Genomic DNA, 14,508 nt, shown 5'->3' on the forward strand with positions numbered 1-14,508 from the left:
AGACACCTTGCCGCGGCTGTGACATGGAGGCTACGTCTTCTGAAGGTCACAGTAGGGCGCTGTAGGTGGGGCACAGTGCAGAGTCCGTACACTTTAGCTGGCATTGAGAGAATTCTCTAGCTGTTAAATACCAGCTGGTTTCCTTTCTTTGACGAGAAGACGGAAGAGAGGAAGGCTTGAAGTGATTCTTGCTGTGTGTTTGGCTTATCAAAAAAGATGGATCGTTTCCTCAGAGATTGAAGGGCTTGGAAGCAAAGGTGGTGTTTGCACCGTTTCTTCTAATGAGGCCTGAGATTCGAGAAAAGAGTGAGATGGGAGATACTGAGGAAAACGTGCTGGTGTAGGCGGAGGTTTCCAGTACCAGATCGACGTGCCGCAGCGCAACTAGGCTGTTCAGCAGGTCTATGTTAAGCCCCCGTGATGCCTCAGGCACTGAAGGCATCTATTTCAGGAGGATTGTGCAGGATGGGGTTGCCTGTCATGATGAACCAGGCAGGGGGGTTACCGGGCCTAGGAAAGAGTGAATTAGCTTAAGAAACTGGCCTGGGAACACTAGAGGGTTGAAGGAAGGGGAATAACAAGGTGTTAAAACACATGAGGAAGGTGTTCCGGTGGCTCAGCTGGTTAAGCAACTGCCTTCAGCTCAGGTCATGATCCTAAAGTCCCGAGATCAGTCCCACATCCGGCTCTCAGCTGCATGAGGAGTCTGCTTCTCCCTCTGACCTTCTCCCCTCTCGTGCTCTCTCTCTCTCAAATAAATAATTTATTTTTTTAAAAAAGTGTGAGGAGTTGTCGTAAGAGATTAAGTGTGGGACCCATGGGCAGCCATGGTGAGGACGCAGGGTCCGGTCTACAGGGGATAAGGACCTTCCAGCCACTGGAACTGAAGCCGTGCATGCTGACGACCGCTGTCACCACAGAAGGACTTGAACAAATGCTGGTCCCGGACGTCCCAGTGGCAATTCAGGCAGCACAACAGAGGGCGAATGAATTCCAAGTCCTTTATGACGCTTAAATATTCCATGAGAAAGAGTCTCAGGCTTTTCGTGTCTGTTCTAGTGTCCCGACTCCCTCTCTGGCTTCTAGTAAGTGTTCGTGTGAATAAGGAGGACACTGCAGTAAGACCATGAATCTGGTGGAGCTCCATCGTGCTCTAACCCTTACAGAGGTTGATTCAGGCTTCCCATCTCAGCTGAGTTCAACAAAACAGCCACCAAGGATTCGTTGCGCTCATAATGCTCTGTTTCTAGAGCTGATGGTGCATATCGAGGCCTGTACTACCTTCTTGCCTGTCATCTGTCTGTCACCCACCTGTCATCAATCGGAATGCTGCCACTGGATTTGTAAAGAAAGAAAAACAGCTCACTTAGAACGCCCGAACTCAGACCTTCTACTCGAGAGCCTGTAAGTTAAACTATACGTGTGTAAGATTAATAAAGTATAACCTTAAGTTAAAGAATTTTTCCATTGGCTTTTAGATGACTGATCTCACAAAATTTCATTAATTACCACTCAAACCGGCATCAGACCCACATTTTTCATTGCCTCCCCGGCCGAGTGACTCTGCCTATTTCTTCCTTCAACTCCCCAAGCCACACAGGGCTTTACTAAGTAAAGGCAAACAACGGTCAGACCTCAAATATTATCAAATGTATCATCCTTCTCAAGCTGCCCTCTTTTTGTCTTTCTCTCCCCCTCACATGATCTACCCAACCCTCTTCCATGCGTGCGCACACGCACACACACACACTCGCACACTCATACTCCTCTAGAAAATTCATTGCCTGATTCTTGGCAGCTCTGAGCACTGGCAAATTGCAAAGCATCAGAAAATCCATATATATTCCAGTAGACTGTGAAAAAGAATTTCCCCTGGAATTTGATGAGCTGACCACCCAGACTCAGAATAACACTTACTCAAGGCATTTAAAACAGACTAGACAAAGCACCAGAGATTATGATGTAAAGATCAATTCTCCTCTCCCCTAGCAAACAAATGGACGAGGTGATTTAATGCGCCTTTCCCATTGTTAATTTCTATGATCTCGAGATTAATTTGAATGCAGACGGAATCCATTTGAATAATGGCTCAAGAAAAGAACTTGGTTGCGAATGTAATAGGGGCCGGGGTGTGAAAAATTATTGTCATGATTATGGTAACTGGAACTGAGCTTGTAAAAATATTTTCGCAGAATATTAAACAGTTCTATAGTGACTAGGGCCACACATACACACAACGTAGCAAGCTCCCTTTTATTCTGCTTTTATGTTTTTCTTTAAATTAAAAACGCGGGGATGCCTGGGTGGCGCAGTCAGTTAAGCCTCCGCCTCCTGATTTCAGCTCAGGTCATGATCTCAGGGTCATGAGATCAAGCCTGCGCTGGGCTCCATGCTGGGCCTGGAGCCTGCTTGGGGTTCTCTCTCCCTCTGCCCCTCCCCCCACCGTCCCACGCCAGTGCGCACGCTCTCTCTCTCTCTCTCTCTAAAGAAGAAAAGTGTGTACCACCAAGATGTTAATGGGTTAGAACTGCCCCGTACATCTCACTGATCTGCGTCGACACCCAACAGATGTAAGGGACCACGCCGAATTAAGGGCATCACTTAGACAGAACGGGGACTGAAGGCGACAAAATACCCGACACTCTAATTCTGGAAGAGGAACGTGACAGAGCTGAGGTTGCAGTAGGGAGACATCCTCAATACCCGCATTTCGGAATTCGTGTTTGCTTCTGGCAGTAGCACGTGGACCTCAGAGGTTCACCTCGCCCCCGCTCTCCGGCGTGAATTTCCTAATGGTCTGCATCCAACGCTCTGTGAGCGCGTACTGCATGGTTCTGCGTTGACACATACGTTACGCTCTGTTACCCGAGTGACGAGATAATAAATGACAAATATTCCCATCTCCAATGAAGAAAGATGCCAAAAAACACCGTGATACATCACAATGACTTTACATGTTGTTGGTTTGATAAAGGAGAAGTCAGAAAAGAATAAAAACAGCTAAGAATGGGTGCGTCTCCCACTTTCCAAAAACCAGTCAAAAGTTTGGTAAGGACACCCACACTTTGTTGGGCATCTACTCGTGCCACGGAGTTGTGCGCCTTCTCTTAAATCCTTATAAACACTGCACGCGCAGGCGCTGTTATCCTCATTTTAGAGATGAAGAAACCAGGATTCGGAGACACTTATTACCTTACCAAATAAGTAAGTGACAAAATAAAAATATAATGCAGCCCCAAAGCCCATGTTGTTTTTCACCTGCATATCTCAGCATCCACCACAGATATCTAAGGGGGGCTGGTCCCTATTTAAAAAGGCTGATTGGGCCAGTCCTTAGAATTAGTTATTTTTTACTTGGACACAAGTTTCTTCCTAAATTATTCTGCCATCCCAAGCTTAACCTGACAGCCCTAACAGAAAGTGTATCGTATTTTTTTTAAGTGGGTTTCACACCCTGCATGGAGCCCAGTATGGGCCTCGAACTCATGACTCTGAGATCAAGACCTCAGTTGACATCAAGAGTCAGACACCTGCCGTGTCATAATCTTCATTCTGCGAAACAGAGGACTAATGCTGGTTTCATTTAAACCTTCCAGACACCGCGTATGTTGAACATAAACTCCCTTGGGTGGACTCAGAGACACAGGAATCTCGGCACTAAAGGTATCCTGAGGGGAGCACGGGGTGTGGAGGACACATCCTGGCACTTTCCAAGTCCCAGCCTAGGGAGGCTGTCAGAATTCAGGACAGTGTTTCCTTCTGGTTTTCGCAGTTCTCAGCCCAGACTCTTCCTCCCATAGAGGCTCAACGCGGAGCGCTTCCCACGGAGAGAATTCTGGCCACTCACTCACAGACTTCATCTCTCCCTGCTGTTACCTACTCACTCGGTGACCACACAAGACCACCGTGCGAGGACAGTCAGCACCTGGTCTCACAGAGATCTGCTTTGAGACACCGTCCCCAGAAATACGTTTCTTCTAAAGCAGGTGCTGCGTGTACCAGGACATAGCAATCGATTAACAAATATTTACTGAGTACCTAAGGCAAGTAGGACCCTGGGAAGAATACAAAGAAGCAGTAGGCCCCTAGTCTTCCCTCAAGAGCTTTAGTTCTCGTTGGGGATTTTAAAAGATAAGTTATGAGAGTAGGTGGCAGGTGATGGCCTGATCCTAGGCTTTTGTAGCTAGGCCTGGAGGCAGCCCAGGAATAAACCTCCTCTTAGGTAGAAGGGACTATAGAAGCTGCCTCTGAAGTCAGATCGGGTCCATGAAGCATCGCTTAGTCCCTGGCACACACCAGGAGCCCAATAAGGTTGTTTTTCCGTCTCCCCTTTCTGTCCCATTGTTCCGGGGAGCAACAGGACGCTCTCCTGGCAGTGAACTCGGCGTTGACCTTGTTCCCCAGTCCTGATAACAGGGCTTTTCTTTCTTCTTGAACCCCGTCTCCACTTCCTTGTCTAGTGCTAGGATTCTGTCCTTTCTCCGTCTTGGTGACCTGCCCACAGCCCGGGCCCTTCACAGCAAGTGCTTTGTGCCTTCTTGTCACTCTTCCAAGGACTGGCATCCAGGCCAGTCAGCAGCTAACAGTCTGCTCCAACAGTGTCTGTGGCCTGGTTGGTGGCTGTTCCAGACGGTGCCTGATCTGTGACTTGTTATCGCCCCATGAGTCACCCAATTAGAGCACGAATTTCATTCATTTACGTGTACTGGTTGCCTAGAACACCGTGTTGAAAAGAAGTCCAAGGCCACATCCAGTTTCTAGAGAAAAGGATGTCACAATCCGTTAACGATGGCTATCCTGGCATGGAAGGGGAGTTCGACGGGTAAGAGGGCCGCATCCTTCTTATCCATGTTTCACGGGCCATTACCTTTTAACTGACCTCCTCACCAGGTACCGTTTTAACTTTCACCTACTTCCCAGCACTGACAGGTGGACCTGTCCTTCCAAACCAACCACCGAGACCCAGAATGGATCCAGATCTGAATCCAAGTCCTCCCTGACTTCCCTTACCTACTGTCGGAGAAACCCCAGACTTAGCACACACGCAGGCCCCCACAGTTCACGCTGGGGAAGTCAGGGAGAGAGCAAAGACAAGACAGTGCAGACAGGAGGAATCTACTCAACGATGTCACAGCCAGAAAGTGTAGAATTATTCCAGGCATAAGCGGCCCACCATGAAAGGTAACAATCCATCCATTCAAATCTGTCTTTCGAATGTTGCACATCAAATTTTGAGCCCTCTTCTCTAGGGCACAGGTATCAACAAAATCATCACCTCATATCTAATACCTCCTAAGGAACTGATTTTTATCATCGAATTACTTGAGATCCCCATTAGGATCTACCCTGAACAATGTAAACATTCAGATGTGTTTGCAATCCTAATTTTCAAGTGGCCTTTCATAGGCTCATTTATCCATGGCCCCTGGCTAATTAAGAACTCTAGTTTCTATAAATATTTTATTTTGCAGGTTGGCTAGGAAGGGTAATTGTCTGTTCTCTTTATTTTCCTTTTTCATTTTAATGGGACAAGCCATCAATTTGTCTGAATTGACGCACAAAATCACTAGGAATAAAACAACAGACTCAGTATTAGGCAGAGTTTCCTGTTACTGTGCATTTCATTTGGTCTTCAAGTCATAAGCAATATTTACTGAATTTCAAAGAAATGAAAAACAAGGAACTACACAGAGGCTTCTGGGGGTTTATTTTCTGCATTTTTCTAGCATTTTTTTTTCCAGTTCATTTTTTAGGGAAGAAAAGTTCACATGCCAGAAAAACTTCCCTTTAGGAAGTTCTATGGTTTCAAACGTCACCGTGACTGCCAGTGCGTTTCTGTCGAACCCGAGGGCCTCCCTTCAAGCCTGTTACAGCACATTCTGCCCTTGCCTGTGATCTTCCACCACCGAGGAAAGAAAGCCGTGGTTTTGTCTCTGTCATCGTGGAGACACTGGAGAGGGAGGGAGTCATGGCGTCCTGGGATCACGAAGAGCGTTCAGAATACTTAAGTATCCCTGGACAAGGGCTGCGTCCCGCACAACTCCCGTCTGGTGCCAGCAGGCTACCCTCTGCTGCCCGCTAAACCTCACGGTGAGTCAGGCCAGCGGCCCCGCACGGACACTCACTCCGGCGCTCGTCAACCTCCGTCCCCTCAGTCCAAGGCGACGATGACAAGCCTTCAGCTATCCTTGCTTCTGACCAACAACCAGAGGTTTTCACAATTCGCTTAATGTTGAAAATGGTTTTCATGGGTGAAATCAGTGGCTTTTAATCGGCATAACAGATGCTAAAAATGGGTTACTATTGGTGAAATTAAATGTATTCAAAATAGGAAGACGGAGACGCTCTCCTACACGCGTGCGAGCCAGTCTAATGCCACCATCAGCACCGTGACTGTGACCTAATCTGTGCACACCCCGTGCCAGCCGGCGGGCAGACGTCATCAGTCCCTGCTGACAGAGCCCTCCCCTGCTGTCACCGTCCGTCCGCAGGGTCTCCCCATCCTCCGTCTTTCTACTCGAACACCTGGGGTGGGACAGTTTCCACTTCTCTTCCAGATATTCCCCGGGGGGGCACTATTTTAGCGCCCGCTGATGGCCTCTCCTCGCCACTAGCCTCAGTAACTCACAGAGATGAACTTCACAGACACAGATCTATCGAGCAATGCAGTGTCTCACTTGATAATCTTACGCTCAACAACCTCGTAGTCCCAACACGACTCCGCACCAAGTTCCTGCCCTGGAGGTGGAACCGCCGCATGGGCTGTGGGTAACACGGGCTGTCGGGAAGGGCACGGGCTCTGCAGCCAGACGGTCCTGAGCACAGCCCGGCTCTCCCGGTCACCAGCCGGGCAACACGGGGGCGTTAGTTAGCTCACCTCTGGGAGCTCCAGGGCTCTCCGCTGTGAAATGAGACTCGCACCACAGCTAAACCACAGAGTCGTCGTGAGAGTTCAGTATGACTGAAATACTGCCCATGGTAGGCTGAGTTCACTCCTACTGGCTCCAGAGAGCCGACAGCGGCATTGCTTCCCGGTTCCCCTTTCAGCAACATCACGGCCACGGCTTGCAACTGGCCGCAGAAAGAATATTTACATCACAGAAAATTGGCAGGTGCCAAAAATGAAAATTGTTTGGGTGTTTGGTTTGCTTTGGTTTGGTTTTGGGTTTTGGTTTGTTTGTTTGTTTGTTTGTTTGTTTTTGAGAGTGACTGCTTAACGTTTCCCAGTATCCCACTGCATTTAGCACAACGGGTAGCCTATGGCTAGCTTTCAGAAACTATGAGCTCTTATCAATAGGACAGGTGATGAGGGTACCTTCTGGGAGTAAAGGATTATCCCCCAACTTTTGTTGACCACAAATAACTCTTTGCAATTACACGAAGAAAATTGAGACAAACTACTTTTGGTGACCTCTTCAAGCTAAACATAAACCTAATTTCTCCATCCCTGGCTAGTTTAACAGTCTCCATGTTCTCGGCCAGCATCACCTTGCCCGTTTCAATCTATGACAGGGCACTAAGGTGCCCTCTAGGAAAACAGATCATATATGACCTGTGAGCACGTTTTCAGTGGTCTTGCCGAAGTCCAGGACATGTGGGTTACATATTTCTACTGAAGTCTGTAAATGAGTCCCTGCTTGGCAATCAGTTCAAGGACAAAATTCTTAACTACTCCAGGAACAACACAAAGATCTCAAAGACACCATCTAAAGAAATGACCGACGGACCCCTTCACTAACCCCACCAAGAAAGAAAGCGATGGAATAGAACTGTGTCGCTGTTTCCAGTTGGTTTGCAAAGGAGACGGAGGCAAAGTGAGAGAAATCAATCCAACGTGGGTTTGTCCTTCTCCGCATTTATTGATAGAATTTAAAATCAGGTTACATCTCCTAGAGTACTCAGTATAGTACCTTCAGCCGTGTAGAAATGAAAAGAATGAATTTTTATTGCCTTTTTTTTTTCATTTATTTTGTTTTTTAGTATTAGGAGAAATGAGTAAATCTGAAAGGCCAATAAGAATTACCGATGTACCAGAATCTGGCAATAAGACGGCCTGCTATAAGAAACCCTAAATATTCAAGAAATATTACGAATAATGTTCTAAAATCTCTTTTTGCCACCCTTCTTAGAACTAAGGATTTTGCAGCGTAACTCAGTCCCGTACCACATAATAGGCCAATAAATCCCAGTTAGAGCCTCCAAGCCTCAGCCGAATATTTAGTCATTTACACACACAGACCCAGGGTTTTCCCCATCATTCTGGGTGAGATGCTCGTTGCTCTTATTAGGTATCCAGATAAGGGAGAAAAAAGAAAACTTGTCATTATAAACGCACCAGCACACCATCCCTGAGCTTTAACGTTTGCAAGCTTCTCTTGAAACCAAAAGCAAGTTGTTGTGCACAGGGGGCAGCAGACCTGATGACTGGTCCTAGTGCACGTCTATAGGTAGATGGCGTCTGAGTGGTCGTCCTCATGTTTAGATTAGAGGTTTGGGTAGGGGCACACACCCCTTCCACAGAAGAAAGTAAGACAAGGTTTGTGGCATTATCCGCCAAGAAGAAAATGAAGGCAAACCTCCTGCTCTAGAGACAAAGATGGTCAAGAAACCAGGGGTCCTCAGAATCAGGTACGCATGGGCACAACCGCCCGCCCCCCAAGAAAAAAAACTGAGTACACACTTTCTTTCTTTCTCCTCCGTCAACAGAGAAGCTCTTGTTGGCCATGGAGCCGTAAGCGTTCTTGGCAGGGCAGGCTGTCGCACACTCCCTCCTGCCGGCCTCCCTGACCAAAGGCGAGGAGGAAAGGAAAGAGCTATCTTAGGAGAAATGACCCCTCGGGCGGCAACAACGGAGAACAGGTGCCTGTCTGAGGACAGCAGGTCAGCAAACTGCTCAACTATGCACACACCGGACCTTCTCTCTACCCCAGGGCGCCCACCCAAAGGAAAGCAAAGCCTTTCCCAAATCCATGTTTGCAGGAAAGCTAGAAAAATGAACTCTAAAGCCTGCCCAGCTTTAACGTCTGCCCGTGTAAAATCAGACTAGGAGGGCAGATGCCTACATTAAAAATGTAAGTGGCGCCTGCCTGCCTCAGTCGGCGGTGCTTGCAGCTCTTAATCTCAGGGCTGTGAGTTCAAGCTCCACGTCGGGTGTAGAGCCTTAAAGTCTTTTTTTAAAAATGTAAGTTAAGGACAAACCATAAGAGACTCTTAATGTCACAAAACAAACTGAGGGGGCCGGGGGGCGGGGAGTAGGGAGAGGGTGGGTGGGTTATGGACATTGGGGAGGGTATGTGCTATGGTGAGTGCTGTGAAGTGTGCAAACCTGGCGATTCACAGACCTGTACCCCTGGGGCTAATAATACATTACATATTAATTAAAATAATTAATAAAAAATAATAAAAATGTAAGTTAGGGGATGCCTGCATGGCCCAGCAGGTGAAGCCACTGCCTTCGGTTGAGGTCATGATCCTGGAGTCCTGGGATCGAGACCCGCATCGGGCTCCGTGCTCAGCAGGGAGTCTGCTTCTCCCTCGGACCCTCCCCCTCCTCATGCTCTCTCTCTCTCATTCTCTCTCTCTCTCCAAAATAAACACAATCTAAAAAGAAATTCTGACATTTAAAAAAGAAATGTAAGTCCGTTTTCTCTTACTGTCCCTCCACCTTTTCAGGGAGTTCGGGGTCCAGCTGGGCTCGTCTCCTCCCGCCTCTCCCAGGGACCTCTGTGAACTCACCCGTTTCATCTGGAAGGCAGAGGGGATTCGTTTCGTGCCCAGTTCAAACCTACTCATCACTACGGCTACGACGTGCGGCTCCCAGGCTCTCTCGGCTTCCGAGTGCAGAGATGCGTGTCTGAACCCTCTCTTCGCTGCTCAGTCCCTCCTTACCTCGGATGAATTACCCTCTCTGAGAGTTTCTGCCTCTGGAAATGAGAATGCCTTCGTCCCCAGGCTGCTTGTGGCTCAAACAGGATAATGAACATAAAATGACTGGCACATGACACGTTACAAACCTGAGTAGGACTAAAGATGGGACTTAGTAAAATTACATAATGTAGGTAAATGTGGAGGACGACCTCGAGAAGCCAGAGCCCAGAGGCCGGACTTAGTCTATGAGGATGAGGATGAGGCAGAAGAAAAGAAGAACCACGGCTCTTGTGAATCCGGGAGGCAGAGCTGCGTCAGTGCACACACAGGGAATCAAACTGCATAAAGCATCTAGCAAAACTGTTTATGCAGTTAAAGGGAACACTCGCTCCCAATGACAGGAGCTCATCCGGGGTTAACACCCACGACCTCTCGGCGGGAGGGACCCGTCTGACGGATGCACTGGGAGGAATGAGCGGGACGTGTTCAGTTCAACTCTTTTTGCTCATGGGGTTGTTTGGGCTGTTTCCCCAAGGCAGCCCCAAGTCAGCCCCTAAAATCCCCCATCTCAGGTCCCTCCCCCACTCACAGAGAGTCAGCCTTGGTCCAGCAGAGCCGATAACTGAGGGGAGAGTATGATGAAAGACATCCTCCAGCTGAGCACTCACGAATACAGACAGTATTTTGAACGCTCACGTTTCACTCTGCTGTCTGACTTCTCCCCTTCTCTTAGCCCTCAGGCAAGGTGAAGGACAGTATCCCAGAGGCCCCTCAGGGTCCCAGCAAGCCTCGCCGCTACTTACGGATCCTGAAAACCAACAAAGCAGAGGGGAACGCAAAAGCGGCCCAGCTATGTCAAAGTAATATTAACTAGAAGAAGTGGCAGAAAATAGCATCATGACTACTTGTCATATGTATAATAACTACTAAAAATACCATTAACGTCAGTCATCTTACTTCCTTTGAAATTATTTGATTATAACACCAAATGTGCTTCCATATCATTAGGCTTCCTTTGTTCGTCTAGCACTGACACGTTACAAAAGGGAGAGAAAATGACAACCACAGGAGCGGATACAGTTCGAGCGACTTGGTTCAACTCCGGTCCTGGCCGAGCCTAGACTCTTGCCCCAAGGGGTTTCCTGTACTGACCCACAGGAAGTCGATTCACGGCTTAAGTAAGTTCTGTATGCACCGTGGGAGCTGCACCTTTTACCCTCAGGACGTAGTTATTTAGAGAGAAAGCAGTTAAAATGTGAAGTTCATCATCCGTGGAAGCTCTCAGAATGACCCAGAGGACCTACTTCTTGCAGAGAAAATAGGACTTTAATTGACAGGTTCAATCCCAGGTTCCTCTCTAGGGCCTCCCAATAGAGGTCGCGAACTGGGATGCAACTGCATGGCTTCAAACCATTTTCGACTCAGTTCGCACCAGGCCCCCATGCAACGCACTTCCGTCCACTCCCAACCACTTTGTCCCACCTCCCAACCCCCCTGTGTTTATGACTTTAACTCAAGAAGTTTAAATCATGTCAATCTCCGTTCCTGATTACACACCTTTCAACCAGATTACTTGAGTCCTTTCCAAAATTGCTCCCTCTGAGATAAGTGAGTGGTTTCTTTCTACTTAAGTACAAATACGAAGACTTAACTTTCTTGACACAATAATAAACATATGAGAATCTGATGGGAATTAACCCATGAAACTAACCAAGGGTCCTGGCAGTTCAGAGGCTCTATTGGGTGGTAAGATTCAAAACTTTAGGGGAAGATTGGAGTTAAAAGTGTTTTGTTCACTTCTGAATCCCCAGGGCTTAGAAGGGCAGCTGGCATGAGTATGTTTGAAAAATCCTTGTAAATAAACAAACGAGGTATTTAGCACTTTAAAAGCAGATCTCCGCAACAACCCCTTTAGGAAATGCCCGTGGATTGATGCCATGGTGCGCAAGAACCATGACTAAAGAGAGCCGCTCGTGAAGGTATAAGGGACTGGGACCCCCAGCTCAGCCAGATCTCGCTCCCCAGGAGACCTTCCTTCATGCCCCGATACCCTGAGCTGTTTCACATGCGCTGTGTTTGGCTCCTCAGAAGCCTCCTCTCCTCACCGTGCACTGGCGTACGCCATCTCTCATGGCCCCTAGGGTCCGTTCAGGGATGACGGCAGAGGCTGAGATCCCATCCAAGCCAATGAGATGGAGAACCGCTTCTCGAAGGCCTCTAAGGGACGACCACGGAGAGTTGTACTGTCTCCTCCGGCAGGACGTGAGCAAGGAGGCAAGGAGACCCTAGAAGCTGCTGGCAGCTCTTAGACCACACATGGAGGCCAATCTCGGGCTAAAACAGTCCTAACAAAAACAGGGAAGAGAGAGTTTGAGACAAAATGATGGTATCAGTGAACCACTGGCTCCAGCCTGACCTGAAGCCTGACCTAACTGCGACTTCTCAGTGACATGACCTAATAAACACCTCAGCGATTTAGCCCGCTTGAGACTAGTTTTCTGTTCCTCGCACACGGCTAAAGCCAAATTCACTGAATTGATCAAGTCAGCTCTTAATAAGTTGCCGTGTCCTCACTGAGCTGAAAAGATCTGAACACATCACGGTGAGGGGACCCAGGAGGAGACGTTCAATGGAGCAGAAGACATGAGAGGATGCAAAACCTCACGTCCCAGCCCGTGCCCTCAGTCTGGCTGTGCTGGCCTCCGGGGATCCCTTCAGACATTTCCTTGAACTCCAAACATCCTAATGATGTCCAGTGTCTACAGCAGGAACAAACCTGTCCCTGCTCCCTAGAAGCCGGCAAATAACTATAGAATGTGCAAAGGTAACGAGTTGCACATACTTAAAAATTACATAATCATGACAAGGTATTAATATGGTGGATTTCCCCCTTAAGTTGCCTTTAAGCCACATTTTTTAAACAATCACAGCTTTGACTTTTTTTTTTTTTTTAAGATTTTATTTACTTATTTAACAGAGACACAGCAAGAGAGGGAACACAAGCAGGGGGAGTGAGAAAGGGAGAAGCAGGCTTCCCGCTGAGCAGGGAGCCTGGAGGCTCAATCCCAGGACCCTGGGATCATGACCTGAGCTGAAGACAGATGCCTAACCACTGAGCCACCCAGGTGCCCCTATAGCATTGACTTAAAATACATTCGCAGTAGAGGCACCTGTGTGGCTCAGTCGGTTAAGTGTCCCACTCTAGATCTGTGCTCAGGACATGATCTCAGGGTCGTGAGATCGAGCCCCACATCTGGCTTCTCGCTCAGCACTGAGTCCGCCTGAGATCCTCTCTCTCCCTCTCCCGCTGCTCCTCCCCCTTGTCCGTCTGTCTGTCTCTCTAAGATAAACAAATAAATCTTTAAAAAACAGTAAAATAAAGTTCACTATAACCTGGAAATATATTAACAATATGTGCCACAGCATGGTTTGAAATCTAACAAAACAACAACTGTGAAACCTTTGTGCCACACAAAGCACCGTGCGTGCATGTGATGTGCTGTAAATAGTCATAGCCAGCATTTATTGGACATCTACTGTATGCAATATGCTGGCACGTATTGGGCACTCTGCATGCAATACCTCAGTCTTCAAAATAAATTACTGTTCTTGTTTTATAGATGGGGATGCCCAGGCATATAGAACATAACTGACTTGCCCCAAACCATACAGTGAGAAAGCAAGGGGTTCAGACTTAAATCAGGCAATTCCACTTCAGATCCTGGGTCTCTCACAAGCGTGGTAGTATGTGGAAAGCCTTCATACGGTTGTCAGAACAATGGTCCCCCAGAGATGTCCATGGCCCACTGTCCTGAATCTGGGACTACCATCAGGTTACACAGCAAAGGGGAATTAAAGTTGCTGATGGAATTAAGATTGCTAATCAGGTGACCCGGAGATGGGAAGATGATCCTCGATTATTCAGTAGGGCCCAATACAATCACAGCAGTGACCAAAACAGAAGTCAGAACGATCCAACATGACGCTGCTGGCTGTGAAGGAAGGCGCCAGGTGCCAAGGCATACGGGCAGCTTCTAGACCCAGAAGAGGCAGGAGATAACGTTCTCTCTTTCAGAGTCCAGAAAGGAACACAAGCCTGCTGGCTCCTTGATTTTAGCCCAGTGAGATACATTTTTGGACTTCTGATCTCCAGAACTGAAATATAATAAATCTGTTTTGGCTAAAGCCACTAAGTTCACGGCAATTTGTTACAGCAGCAACAGGAAACTAATACACAGAGTATGTGTATAGTCTTGCATCATTCCGGTAGAAAGATGACTAACAGGAACTGTCCCCAAGATACCACTTTAAGAAGTGATATCAGTGGGGCACCTGGGTGGCTCAGTGGGTTAAGCCTCTGACTTCGGCTCAGGTCATGACCTCAGGGTCCTGGGATCGAGCCCCGCATCGGGCTCTCTGCTCAGTGGGGAGCCTGCTTCCCCTCTCTCTGCCTGCCTCTCTGCCTACTTGTGATCTCTGTCTGTTAAATAAATACATAAAATCTTAAAAAAAAAAAAGTGATATCAAAATCTAACCATATAGGAAAAGAAGCATTGGCCCTGGAGACACATAGATAAGCAACTAAATTACCCGGGGCAAGTTACCCAAACTCAGAGGAGTTTCCTCCTCTGTAGACCAGGA

At 47.7% G+C, this 14,508-nt stretch overlaps 1 long non-coding RNA gene across 1 annotated transcript; it reads right to left on the reverse strand.

Moving 5' to 3' along the window:
* Positions 1-9,704: 9,704 nt before the first annotated feature.
* On the reverse strand, positions 9,705-12,208 carry LOC116585273. The gene is made up of 4 exons (XR_004283532.1): positions 11,973-12,208; positions 10,457-10,675; positions 10,014-10,110; positions 9,705-9,923 (listed from the first exon to the last, which is right to left on the reverse strand). It is a non-coding gene; the product is annotated as an uncharacterized LOC116585273 (long non-coding RNA).
* Positions 12,209-14,508: the final 2,300 nt, after the last annotated feature.

Source organism: Mustela erminea, chromosome 2 (genome assembly GCF_009829155.1).
Source record: "Mustela erminea isolate mMusErm1 chromosome 2, mMusErm1.Pri, whole genome shotgun sequence".
Lineage (NCBI taxonomy): Eukaryota > Metazoa > Chordata > Mammalia > Carnivora > Mustelidae > Mustela > Mustela erminea.